We start from the raw sequence: 9,215 nt of genomic DNA on the forward strand, positions 1-9,215 counted from the left end.
CATTTTTTTCCTCCGGAAAGACTTCTCACTGTGCTGTGCGCTTAGGAACTGCGCAGTCACATTGCCATGCCGTGGCATTTGAGGCTCGTTGTCACCTAGGGGCTGGTTTCCCATGTTCTCATCCTTGCTAACACTGGGATCTCAGATGTTTGCAGAACATTTATATTCATGATGGTTCTTCAAAGAAGGGCTAGAATAATTGCCTTCTACCTAGAGCAAAGTAAACCTAACTGATGAAGAGTCAATACATACTTTCCGTACATTCCCAGATTTGAGCCAGAAAATATCTACAGTGTTTTCAACTAGTGTTTTTGAGGTAGCTCTTTTATCCTCGTCTCCGCTTTTGTCCATTCTGCCTTTTCATTGACCTCAGTAAGCTATAATAAGTGAACTACAATCCGCATTTCTAGCATGTATCGTTCTCTTCCTGCTCGCCGAGGGGAATGGTCAAGTTTTCTTTCAAATCTAATGAGCCCTCTCTTAGCTTTTAACTGCTGTTTTCCTCTGGTTGATGAACCATTGACCTCACAGAAATTGCCATCCATGATAAGAAGGATTTGATTTAAAGTCACAAAAGTCTGCATTTTCCTTAGGAAGGGAAATTTTACGCCGTTCGTATTCTGCTCTCTGCCCTAACTTCCTAACGGACAAAATACCGCTGAATTGAAGGCTTATGGATTACTTTGTTTTACGAAGTATTGCCGATCTCCTTTTGAAAAGAAACTCCGTTTCTCGGCGTTTCTACTTTTGCTTTACCACCATCCTCGTTTTTCTTCTCGGAAGTTCTGAATGAACTTTGACTGAACCTCGCTTGGTCTTAGTCTGAGGGTTAGCCTCTGCGGGGCCCCAGATCAAAAGTGCTCCGTACTGAGGAGCTCAGGTGAGCTGTCTCTGTGGCAGTGGTTCTCAGTCAGGGCCAGTTCTGCCTCCCCGGGACATTTGGCAATATAGGGAGACATAGTTGGTTGTTACCACCGGCAGTGGTGGGGGAGCTAGGGCATCTGGGGGGTAGAGGCCAGGAATGCTGCTAAACATCCTGCATCCCCAGGATCCCCTCACAAACAGAGAATGATCCAGCCCCAAATGTCAGTGGTGGGGAGGCTGGGAAACCTTGCGCTCCTGGATTCCATGCTCACTGCTCTGCGGAGCTCAGCTCTGTCCTTGTTCTCTCCAGGCTACCGGAGAAACGGCGGGTATGAACTCTTCAGTATCACATTCTCTGCAAGAATCTTCTACCACTCTTTTTGAATCCCTGGAATCCTGTTTGTTTTCATTGTCTTGGGCCTGCTACAAGGTACATCCTTTGGGAGGAGAGCAGAGGGGCTTTACAGGTGTTTGAGAACTTCAATTCTAGGTCAGCATCTTGAGAAAATCTTTCATTGAGCCACGAGGCCTATATTTAGAAGCAAGCAGCAGCCTGGCAGATTGGCATGATTTTTACCAACTGCTCAAAGGCATCCATGGCTTCTAGCTGTGTCTCCCAAAAGAAAATGTCATTGTCTTTTCTTCAAGGCATTTAATAGCTCTTTACAAATATTGGCATATGACAGACCGATTAGAAGCAAAAAAACTCTCTCCGGGTGGTTGTGATGTGGCTGTTATAGGAGTGTTTGTGCTGTACGCTTTGGTTAAATCTGTTTTAAAACCTGCTTTAAGATTTGCCATATGCAGTTGTACTTTAATTCTAAGCTCAGAGCTGTGCTGGTTAGTTTCTAGTCACGTCATGTATTATAAAGTATGTTGTGGTTGTAGAGTTTGCCAGTTTAGCATGTTTCTAATCTGAAAATTAGTGGACTTCGCTAGGAAATGCTCTCCCACTTTCCCTTCCCAGCACCCCTTATCTTAGTTAACGTCATAGTATCCTCACTTCTTAAGCTAGTTTTTAGAGTAAATAAGGAAAAAAGCCATTTATTTTCTTCTAGCTATGTATTGAGAATGACTCAATAAGTGTACAACTTTTTTTAAAGGCCAGAGGATTACTTTTCAAGTGTGTAGAAGGCTATGTCCATTTCTGTTCACCTAGGTCCGGGTGGTGACCCAACTTTCAGCAAGGGCAATCTCTCATTGCGACTTACTCCCAGCATTCCGCTGGGACTCAGAAATCTGCATATTCTCTCCTGGTCACAACACTTTTCTGGAGAGCACTGCTTTTATATGTAGAAGTTCGTTACCTCCTACATTATAGTGGGATACTGAGCTCCATGCGAGCACTGAGATCCGCAGACTCATACTTTTGTGAGCTGGGGATGTGGTATGATACACTGAACCAAGTCAGAACATACTGAAATATTTCCTTGCCGCCTTCAGTTCATCACTATTAAAGTGTGTAGGCAGAGAAAACGGATTTACACTTTTTAGAATGGTTTCTTTAAAAGGGGCTGCGCTTAGTATTAAGTGCTCATCTCCAGGGCCAGAATCTCACGAGAAGTTTCTCTCAGAGACTTAAAGAACCATCTTACAAAAACAAAAACTTGTAAGTGGTTCTGATTTCTTCATTTTGTACCTTAACCAGCTGAGATATAGAATATCTTGAGGTCTGATTCATCAGCTGCGTAAAAAAAAAATCTGTCTTCGAAACCATGAGTAAATGTAAGAAAATGAAGCCGGGACAGGACGAGTCCCTCGTCTGTCTGTATACACACAATGTGGTAGAAGTAAGGTGGCGAGGAAACTCTGGGCCTGCTGCCCTATTCTATTCTATTCTTTTTTAATTGAATGTACTATAAAAGATCATAGACTTGTGCCAAGTCAGTTACTACGTGAATATTCATTTCCCTTAGTGCTTTGTTAATTCATCAGCGTTAGGCCTGGTCCTGCCTCCACCTTTCTCCACTCCAGGGGCTGGCCCACCTTTCTGTGTATTTCCTATAGGATATTAAAGATGATCATGACCTACATTGTATCTTCATTCAATAACTGTTTACTCCCAAATTTGAGGGAGGTGTGTCTTTTGTTTTGCCAGAAAAAATTTGTAGTAGTCTGCACGTTGGATTTCTAGGGCCAGAGAACTGCAGCAGTGAAACTGGCTTCACTTCTAAGGTCCTTCATTACCCACAAGGTTAAGCTCTCTGAACCCCATTTGATCCTTGGGTCACATTTTGATTCTCCTTTGGAATCTTAAAAACAAATTGGTTTCCATGTTGTATGCAGATTAGAAGTTGCCTTGTTTGTTACTCTTCCAGCACAGAGTTTCAGGGAGAAAGAGGCCTTATCTGTTCCTCCATCCCTTCCGTTTTGACAGACTGCTAAGATTTCCTCAGGACTTCCTTTGGTTTGGGATTTTACTTTCCCAAAGGCCTGATCTGATTTCATTTCAGGCACAGACAAGCTTGTCCTAGTGCTCTGCTTCAGGGCTAATTAGACGAAACCCAGGAATAGAAAAGGTAGATGCCTTGACTTTTGTCCCTGTTGGGGGATTAAAGTGTTTATCGCCAGAGTTGTGAAAAGCTCTAGTTACAAAGCATTCAGAGTTTCAAGGAAAAAAAAAAAAAAATGATGCTTTTTCTCTTGGAGAACTTTTCAGTTCTCCACCATGGCTTAGATTTTCCAAAATGGAAAGCAAAGCTTGTATAAAGTCCATTTTCACTAGAGATACACAATCGAGTATAGTCATCTCAGTCTATTTCCCTCTCCTTATTTCCTCCTCGGTCACTGATTGAGTCAGGCTGGAGGGGTAAGCTTTGATTGCAAAAAGTGAATTTTCACTGTAAACTTGGATTAACAGAAACAAGAAAGCCCAACAAAATAGTTGCCCCTAATTCCTATCTCCAAGAATTGCTTTGTGCCATTTCGAATTCAGGTAGTTATTCTGTATATACTTAGAAGACTGTTCTGAGCTTCTTCAATCTCTAGGAAGTTCAAAAGGGGTATCTGGGAAGACACAGGGCAGGGTGATTTTGAGAACCCTACGTATGCATGAAATTAAACATATGGATAAGCCAGAATGATGTAACATCCAAATTTGTGGTAGATGAAGAATCAGTGGAAATTCTTAATTGCACAGACTTTATAATCCATAATACAGAGTGTAATTCCATACTTTTTACTGTGGCAAGGGTGTGATGTGGTGTTAACCTTTTTAATTTTTGAATCCAAACTGATTTAAAGTGTTGAATATTTAAATTCCTCACAAGCTAATTATGAACCATTTGTAAAGTGTTTATATAACTCTTTGTATCATGTGTTGGTACATCTTAATCAAGTTTTTTCTGGCATGTATTCCATTCTAAACTTCTGTAAAATTTCTATTGTTGCTGTAAATATTATACAAATATCTATTCCGTGGTAACCTTAATTATCAGCATGAAATGGTTAATTTTTACTGAGCACAATGTATTTTTGAATGGATCTTCCCAAATGTCTTTAATAAAATGCAGATTTTGCACTGACTGATGTGATGACCAGGCTGTCCCCATCTTAAGGATTGTGGTCCCTCGCTTTTGAACAGCAAGCATCTCCATGTTAGTTCCCTCTTTGTAAAGGACTCTTTTGATTTCAAATGGGGGATAATGGGCCTTTGAAGTTGAAAGCAGTTTAAAGGACAGAAAGTAATGTTAAAGCAGGGCAAATCCTGTTACTTAATGATGATAGTCTTTTTTTTTCTCCTATTTATAAAGCTTTTTTCCCCTCCTGGCCTTTTGAAAACTGGTTTCTTTCATACTTGAGTGCTGTGTTGTCTCCTTTGCTCGTTGCTGGACACTCACTCTTGGTGGTTTGGGAGGATGGGAAGAGATGTCTGCCTCCTGCTCCAGGTGTTGGAGAAAGCAAAGATGAAGTATTTCTTCATGTTTTAGAGTAGGGGGTTGGCAAACTTTTTTTTTTTTTTTTTTTTTGCCAGATAGTAAATATTTGAGGCTCTGTGCGCCATAGGGTCTGTGCCATTGTAGCAGAGAAGCAGCATAGGCAATATGTACATGGATGTGTCTATGTTCCAATAAAACTTTATTTACAAAAACAGGTTGGCGGTGGGAACCGATTTACTGACCCATTTTAGGCCCCCAGTTTTGTCTTTGGTCATTTGCTTAGTTGGTCTTATTGTTAATTTGGGAAGGGACTTAAATTGTGTGATAACATATATAAATATATAAATATTCTTCAACTTCATCTCTCTTAAGCAAAGGATGGGAGCTAAAACCCAGTGATGTGCATTCTTAAAAGCACCGTGTCTCCAATTTCTTCACTCGTGCTTTTCTCCTTATCGTCCCAGAAACTTGTGATTTCAACTATACTTTTTATCAAGACTGAATCAAACTCTCTGTTGGCTTGTAATTTTTCTATTTGTAGCACTTATTATGGCCAGGCGCAATGCCAAGGCTTTTACTTCTATTATTGCATGTACTTGTCACAGCAGTTCAGTGACGCGAGTAGTGGCCTCATTTTATAGATGAGGAAACTGAGGTTTATGGACTTTATGTTAACTTGCCCACGGTCACATGGCTAGGATTTAAAGCCTAGTGTGTTCGCTGTAAAGCCCACACCCTCAAGCACCACTGAGCAGGGCAGTTGCTGCGTCTCCATCTATAGAAAACTGACGCGGGGCTCGTGACATACGGCCATTCATGTACCATCATTCATCTCCCAGGAGGTGTTAGTTGATCTGATTTGATAATAGAGCAGTTCGTTGAAACAGGTCACTGGAGGTCCAGAGACTGGTGAAGTGGCCAAGATCTTGCACAGGATCTGGAGTCTGATTGTCTGAGTAGAATCCTACCTCTGTCACTTACATCTTGTGTGGCCTTAGGCGTGTTACTTAACTTTTTTGTGCCTCAGTTTCCTTATCTTTAAATGGAAATAACCATAGTACCGACTTCATAGGGTGGTTGTGAGGATTTAATAAGATGGTAACCTGCAAAGCACTTGAGAGGTTCTAAATAAATAGCAGCTAGCTGTTATTTGTGCCTCAGTTGGCACCCCTTTGAAGTTAAAAAGCAGTGTTACTGGGTCTGCACTGCCAGTTGTAGAGAGCCCATTAATACTCTTCAGATGGACTTGTGCTATTTGATCCTCACATCAGCCTTGTAAAGTTGTTGGCATTAAGAAGCACCCAGCCTGGCACTATTCTTGGAATCACAGAAGCCGCAGCCTTTACAGCAGGCCTTAGCACCCATGCTCCAGGTAGACAAAAAAGATGTGCTTCTGTCAGCGTCTCTTCAAAGACTCACCTCAGGGGTGCAGTCTTCTGCCCTCTGAGACGGAATCTATTTTGAAAGGCCCAAGTAACCTTTGCTTTGTCCAAATAACCTTCTCTCACACTCAGTACCAAAATCAGTTCCGATTTTTTTTTCTAATCTTGGCAACACTTAGTGCTACTTCTTTGTTCACAGCGTTGCTTTTAGTTGTTTAAACATCTGCACTCTGTTATGTATATTTTACTGCAATTTAAAAAAAAAAAAAAAATCTCCTGAAAGTATAGACTTTCACACTCTAGGATTGGTGAGAATAAAAGTAAACATGTTCACCTAAGGTAAAATAATGGGTTTTTACTACACTATATATATTTTTTTTAATTGAAATTTTTCCCCACAAAAGAAATAGTACTACAAACATAGTTCATGTGTTTAATAGTAATATTCCGTTAGGCTTCAGATGTCCCTCAATAAAAGTTTTGTTTTATACTTCGGTATAAGTTAAATGAAGTAAGTAACTAATATGCTGTTATAAACAAGTTACCCGAAGATAAACATCTTATGGATATCAATATGTCATTGTTTATTAAATTCTGGAGTATGGAGCAGTTTCCAATGTGAAATCTCAGCTGGCTTTGCAGAAATTGACAAACTGATCCTAAAATTCATATGGAAGTTCACAGGACTCAATAGCCAAAACATTTTTGGAGAAGAACAACGTTGGAGAACTCACATGTTCCAATTTCAGTACTCACTACAAAGCTGCAGTAATCAAAACTGTGGTACTGACATAAAAGACATATAGATCAATGGAATAGAATTAAGAATCCAGAAATAAATTCTCACCTTTATGGTCAGTTGAATTCTCAGAAAAGATGCCAAGACCATTCAGTGGGGGAAGAACAGTCTTTTCAACAAATGGTGCTGGGACAACTGGATGTCCACATGCAGAGAATGAAGTTGGACTCCTACCTCATACCACATACAAAAAGTAACCTGAAATCGATCAAAGATCTAAATGTAAGAGGTAAAACTATAAAACTCTTGAAAGAAAACAGAGGAGTAAATCTTCATGATCTGGATTTGGCAAAGGTTTCTCAGGTATGATACCAAAAACACAAGGAACAAAAAGAGAAGAATAAATTGAACTTAATCAAAATTTGAAAATATGTTTCAAAGGATTACACCAAGAGAGTAAGAAGGCAACCTACAGAATAGGAGAAAATATTTGCAAGTTGTGTATCTGATAAGGGGATTGTATCTAGAATATATTAAAAACTCTTACAATTTGATAATAAAAAGACTGCCTGACTTTAAAATGGGTAAAGGATCTGAAAGTTATACCATAGGGCAGTGAACACATAAAAAGATACTTAGCATCATTAGTCACAGGGAAATGCAGAGCAAAACCATAGTGTGATAGTACTTCATTCACACCAGCGTGGCTCTAATCAGAAAGACAGTAACAAATGTGGAGAACCGGGAACTCTCATATATTGCTGGTGGGGGTGCATAATGGTGTGGCCACTTTGGAAAACTGACAGTTCCTCAAAAGGTTAAAGACAGAGTTGCCATGTAACCCAACAATTATGCTCCAAGGTATACAGCCAAGATAAATAAAAACATATGTCCAGACAAAAACTCGTACACAGTTGTTTATAGCAGCATTATTCATAATAGCCAAAAACATGGAAACAACCCAAATGTCCATCAACAGATGAATGGATAAATACAATATCATCTATGCATATAAATGGAATGATATTCAGCTGTAAAAAGAAATTAAGTACTGATACATGCTACGGTATGAATGAACTTTGGAAAAACACTATGCTAAGCCTAAGAAGCCAGACAGAAAAGACCACAATTGTATGATTCCGTTTACATGAAATGTCAAAAATAGGCAAATCTACAGAGACAGAAATTGGATCAGTGGTTGCCTAGGGCCAAGTGGGCGACTTGATTGTGGGGGGCGGGGGAGGGCAATGGCTCATGGGTGCAGGGTTTCTTTGTGGGGTGATGAATTTTTCTAAAATTGTGATAATGGTCACTCAACTCTGAGTGTACTTAAAGTCATTGAGTTGTACACTTGAAATGGGTGAAATTTGTATGGCATATGACTTCATCTCATTAAACCTTTACAAAACAAAAATTTCCAACATGAACAATTACTTGGAGAACCTCTATTGATACCTCACACTGTTTCATTCTTCTTTCCTCTTAACTGTACTCCCCTCCTGTGTCTGGTGCGGCTGTTGCAGAGGACCTGAGCTCTTATGCTTCTGCCATTTTCTCTGACAATCCATGTCATGATAAAATTTCATTCAACTTTCCAGTAAGGGGCTCCAATCAGGCATCTGCTCTAAATGGATTTATTCATGTTTTCCTAAGGCCAGAGAAGGATTTTTTTTTTTCCCTCCACCTTGAATTTGGTATGTTTGTGTTTGAGAGAATACTGAGCAAGGAAAGCTTTTTCCAGCTTCAAGTATACAGCATGGGGATTAGAAAGATGGTGGGCTGAATATAAAGCTGTTTTAAGCCCAACACAGCAGGGAAGAGATCTGGGGCTTTTAGGAGGCTTCCCGCTCACAGAGAAGGTAAATGTGATATCCACGATCACATTAGTGCAAGTGCTTTCAGTTGGCTTGGCATTTGAAAACAGAAAGTAACAGGAAAATGAGCCGCTAGTAGAGGCTCCTACTTTTGTATACCTCTCCTTTCCACTCCCCATGTTACCAGCCTCTCCCAAGGAAGGGCCTGAAAACTCAGGCTGAGCTGTAAATGACAGAGGAGACTTTGGTCGTTGTCCCCGAAAGATCCCTGCTTAATGCATTCCTCTAGGAGGGGAAGGCCAGGCCCATTCCTGGCCCAGTGCTTCCCAAAGGCCGTTGCAGGCTCAGGAGCAGGCATGTTTGTGTGTTGCAAGGCAAGGGAGAGAGGTTAAACATTTGGGTCACAACAGACAGGGCCACATCGCCCTTCTTAGGGATATAGGGTCTGACCGCTTCCTGCAAAGCACACAGTTAGCTCATGGGCCTCCTCTGCGTAGCCAGTGATAGCTCCTGGGCCAACTGTTTCCAAAATGTTAAG

General features: G+C 40.6%; 1 protein-coding gene across 1 annotated transcript in view; it reads left to right on the forward strand.

Moving 5' to 3' along the window:
- The window catches only part of CDKL5 (cyclin dependent kinase like 5), a 225,304-nt gene that overhangs the window by 206,401 nt on the left and 9,688 nt on the right, over positions 1-9,215 (forward strand). The gene's annotated exons all lie outside the window — the stretch shown is intronic.

Source organism: Lontra canadensis, unplaced genomic scaffold (genome assembly GCF_010015895.1).
Source record: "Lontra canadensis isolate GAN:19392208 unplaced genomic scaffold, GSC_riverotter_1.0 scaffold116, whole genome shotgun sequence".
In the NCBI taxonomy this organism is placed as follows: domain Eukaryota; kingdom Metazoa; phylum Chordata; class Mammalia; order Carnivora; family Mustelidae; genus Lontra; species Lontra canadensis.